The sequence below is a fragment of the Triticum aestivum genome, chromosome 3D, assembly GCF_018294505.1.
Source record: "Triticum aestivum cultivar Chinese Spring chromosome 3D, IWGSC CS RefSeq v2.1, whole genome shotgun sequence".
NCBI lineage: Eukaryota > Viridiplantae > Streptophyta > Magnoliopsida > Poales > Poaceae > Triticum > Triticum aestivum.
The window spans coordinates 110,189,320-110,194,649 of NC_057802.1; positions in this window are offsets into that span (position 1 = coordinate 110,189,320).

Below are 5,330 nucleotides of genomic sequence, written 5' to 3' on the forward strand. Positions count from 1 at the left end.
CATCGCATCATAACTCTCTGCATATAGCTCCGTTTTGTGCGTGCAATATATCGAATGTTCGCCTCGAGATGATCTTCATTTTGTTCAATTATTACATGTGAGTCCATCTTGATGCCCAAATGTCTGGTGCAAGAGTGCTATATGCTGTTACCTGCTGTTACTTATCAGAACATGAGGATTTGTTATTTTTGTTGCATTTGATGTGTGCATCTTATGGGCATGAGCTCTACATGTGTTTTGATGCATGCCATGCCATCTTTACAGAGATTTATGCCATGTATTTTTGTGATCTATGTGGTGACTAGCACAAGCATGCCAACTAGGGTTTGTGGTGTTTCTGTTTTCAGAGACTTAGTAATTTTGCTAAGTATGTGACTGCTGTTATTTTGTTGCTATGTATCCATGTGGCTACAGAGAGATCCATGCTCCTTTTGGTGATGTTCAGTAAGGGTGTTTTTTAGATATAGTTGTGCTATATCCATCCATGCCCTTGTTTTGAATTATGGATTACCATAGCATGTCTTAATCTTACTCTACTTTTGCTATAAAATATTTCTGGCAGATTGTTTACATGTTATTCAATTTTGCCAAGGTTGTTGTAGTTGTTTCATACATGCTATATATTTGCTCTTGCCATGGATAGCTTCATAAACATGCCATATTGCTGTAGGTATGCTTGTTTTGTCATGCATTGCTTTGTGGTGAGTGAATCAAGCTCACCAAGATGCCCTCATAATGTCTGTTTCTGCCATGCTCTGTTTTCTGTTAAGTCTGAAACCTGTTAACGAAACTTGCTATGTTTACATGGGTGCCATCATATCTTCTGGCCCTTTTTGGCTTATGGTCAGTAAGGGACTTTTGCTCTTTGCATTCAGTAGATTCATGCCATGCCTTGTTTTGCTATGTTAAGTTCGTGTAGCATGTTGTTTTCTTTCTCAGAACCTTGCTACCTGATGCTGTTTATGCCATGTCCAGTAATTTCACCAAGTCTGTGAACCTGTTATCTTTTGCACTTTTGCCATGCTTGTTTGAACCTACTGTGGCGTGATATAGCCGTAGCTCAGTGTTCATCTTTTGTGAAGAATCTCCTGTAGATTACTGCCATATGCTTTATTGCTATGTTGGAGTGTTGTAGCATAGTTTCTTGATGTATTCTAAGTGCTATCATGCTGTTAATCGCAGATTCGTGTCATTCTTGTTTTGCTTGCCATTTGCAAACCGTGCATCCGTTTCCAGTGATCTTTATATCGATTTCAATCGAAATCATCTCATCTTTCCAGTGGCATGCTTGGTTTGCCAGGTTACTTCCTTGTTCATCACTTTTCTTCCGGAGCACGCATATACACCGCATATCATATCTCGCATATCATACATGTTTTGCATCATGTTGCTTGTGCATTTCTCGTGATTGATTGTGGTTCCGTTGCTTGTGTTCTTGTTTTGGGTAGAGCCAGGAGACGAGTTCGTGAATGAGGAACCTGTTGAGTACGCTTATGAGGATCAAGCTTTCGACAACTCTGAGAACCTTGCAGGCAAGATGACCATATCCTCGAAATCACTTCTATCTTTGCTTTGCAAGTTGTTCGTTCTATTGCCATGCTGCGCTACCTACCACTTGCTATATCATGCCTCCCATATTTGCCATGTCAAGCCTCTAACCATCCTTTCCTAGCAAACCGTTGTTTGGCTAAGTTACCGCTTTTGCTCAGCCCTTCTTATAGCGTTGCTAGTTGCAGGTGAAGTTGAAGTTGGTTCCATGTTGAAACATGGATATTTTGGAATATCACAATATCTCTTATTTAATTAATGCATCTATATATTTGGTAAAGGGTGGAAGGCTCGGCCCTAGTTTCCGTCATACCGGTATTATGTTCCTTGAGTTTGTGTTCCTTACACGGTTGGGTGATTTATGGGACCCCCTTGACAGTTCGCCTTGAATAAAACTCCTCCAGCAAGGCCCAACCTTGGTTTTACCATTTGCCACCTAAGCCTTTTTCCCTTGGGTTTTCGCGAGCCCGAGGGTCATCTTTATTTAAACCCCTCGACCAGTGCTCCTTTGAGTGCTGGCCCAAACTGGGCGATGTCCGGCGCCCCCTGGGCAACCAGGGTCTATGCCAACCCGACGTATTGCCCATCCGGTGTGCCATGAGAACGAGATATGTGCAGCTCCTATCGGGATTTGTCGGCACATTCGGGTGGCTTTGCTGGTCTTGTTTTACCATTGTCGAAATGTCTTGTAAACCGGGATTGCGAGACTGATCGGGTCGTTCCGGGAGAAGGTTTATCCTTCGTTGACCGTGAGAGCTTATAATGGGCTAAGTTGGGACACCCCTGCAGGGTATTATCTTTCAAAAGCCGTGCCCGCGGTTATGAGGCAGATGGGAATTTGTTAATGTCCGGTTGTAGAGAACTTGTCACTTGACTTAAATAAAATACATCAACCGTGTGTGTAGCCATGATGGTCTCTTCTCGGCGGAGCCCGGGAAGTGAACACGGTTTGAGTTACGCTTGAACGTAAGTAGCTTCAGGATCACTTCTTGATCATCTCTAGCTTCGCGACCGTTGCGTTGCTTCTCTTCTCACTCTCACTTGTGTATGTTAGCCACCATATATGCTTAGTGCCTGCTGCAGCTCCACCTCATTACACCATCCTTTCCTACAAGCTTAAATAGTCTTGATCTCGCGGGTGTGAGATTGCTGAGTCCTCGTGACTCACAGATTCTACTAAAACAGTTGCAGGTGCCGACGATGCCAGTTCAGATGACGCAACCGAGCTCAAGTGGGAGTTCGACGAGGAACGTGGTCGTTACTATGTTTCTTTTCCGGATGATCAGTAGTGGAGCCCAGTTGGGACGATCGGGGATCTAGCATTTGGGGTTATCTTATTTTCATTTGGATTTGACCGTAGTCGGTCTATGTGTGGATTTTGGATGATGTATGACTTATATTTATGTATTGTGTGAAGTGGCGATTGTAAGCCAACTCTCGTTATCCCATTCTTGTTCATTACATGGGATTGTGTGAAGATAACCCTTCTTGCGACAAAACCACAATGCGGTTATGCCTCTAAGTCGTGCCTCGACACATGGGAGATATAGCCGCATTGTGGGCGTTACAGGAAGCATCTCCATGGGCCATCAAACAGAGGATGTCATTGGGTTTTGTGTTGACTTTATTCCTGGCCTTAAGAAGATAGGTTTCCCTAAATCGCGGTATGAGGGGAGACTGACTGGAAAAGGCATGCTAGGAGCGGACTCAATAATATGCAGGGATGGGCATTCTTGTTGTCAAGCACACTACACAGTTCTACAAAACTCTACCTTGGTGACCCCGTATGTCGATGAACACAAGAACAGTCTGCGCTCCAAACACCCGGAGCAGTGTGACGACTGGATTACATGTGAACACATCAGGACTTTCTGCAGTTGGTTGGAAACACGTCTCAGAGGTGACACCACTGTTTGTGATGAGTTGTACTCGTTGTCCAGGGGACCATCTTCGACTGTATTGACTTACAAAGGATACGAGATAAATGGGAATACATTTTACACGATCGCCCAAGATCAAAAGAGCACCAACCAAAACAGCGGTTTCCGCTTTGATGCAGCAACCGAGAGGGGAAAGGACACATATTATGGTTACATAATGGACATATGGGAACTTGACTACGGACATGATTTTAAGGTCCCTTTGTTTAAGTGCAAATGGGTCAATCTGTCGGGAGGCGGGGTACAGGTAGACCCACAGTACGGAATGACAACAGTGGATCTGAACACTCTTGGGTACACTAACGAACCGTTCGTCCTAGCCAATGATGTGGCACAGGTTATCTATGTGAAGACATGTCTACCAGACCGAGAAAAAGAAAAGATAAGGAAGTGAATACATCATACGATGAGCCAAAGCGCCACATAGTTCTTTCAGGAAAAAAGGGACATTGTGGGAGTGGAGGGCAAGACAGACATGTCTGAAGATTATGAAAAGTTTCATGAAATTCCTCCCTTCAAAGTCAAGGCTGACCCAAGCATCCTGATAAACGATGAAGATTATCCATGGTTACGGCGCAATAAGCAAATGACACAAGCGAAGAAAAAGTGAAGACTTTCTCCCGCAACTATTATGATGATACCATGCCAACTTTGTAACAGACGAGTATGATACCATTGTCCGTTTTGTACACGAAGTGCATCTAATTTTTTCCGTAACACTCTCAACTTTCTTGCACATGCTATGTGGATGAAATGATGATACCATGCCAACTTTCAACCTTTTCAGAGTTCATTTGAAATGCTTTTCAATTTTAGGGTCTTATAGCTCAAAATAATTAGTAAATGCATGAAAAATGGTGCATGAAAAATAACAAATAAAATAAATAAGTAATTAGAAACAAAATAATATAAACTTTATTAAAATATATAAGTAGAAACAAAATAAAGTAAACTTTAATAAAATTTATGAAACTAAAATTAAAAGTATTTTCTGTTCAAAACATTATAAGAAACCTCTAGTATTATTGAAACTAGAATCATATAAAATTGATGCAACTAAAATTATTGAAGTATTTTCTGTTCAAAATCATTTAAAGCAAAAAGAATTTTCATAAAAAACTTTTTTTGATAGAAACTTTAATAGCAAAAAGAATTATCATAAAGTAAAACAAATAAGTAATTATAAACAAAATAAAATAAAATAAATAAGTATTTTGTTGTAAGTAGAAACAAAATAAAATAAATAAAGCAAAAAATAAAACAAAAAAATGGGAAAAAAATAAAAAAAATGCCACCTACTGGGCCACCACGGCCTGAATACAACTAGAAACCCATCAATGGGCCAGGATTCAGGCCCGCAGAAGGCCCAGCAGGCCCACAAGCATAGCAGTGCAAGATTAGGCCCGTAAGCCTGCAATGGAGAGGAGCTCGAGAGGGTTGGCGCAGCAGCGCTTATAAACCACTGTCGAGCTCTCTCAACTAGCAAGGTGGGACTAAACTTTGGCCGCGACGCGGGCAGCACATGTCCTTTGGTCCCGGTTGGTGGCACCAACCGGGACTAAAGGGGTGTATTGGGCCCGGTTGGTGCCACGAACCGGTACCAATGCACTCCCTTTAGTCCCGGTTGGTGCCATCAACCGGGACCAAAGGCCGCCGCTTCCCGCACTTTGGGCTGCTGAAAAGAGACCTTTGGTCCCGGTTGGTGGCACCAACGGGACTAAAGGGTGCATTGGTCCCGGTTGGTGCCACGAACCGGGACCAAAGCTCATGGTATATAACCAACACTTGTGAAAATTTTCATCTTCATCTCGCAGTTGCCCCTGACGACCCCTCGACGACATC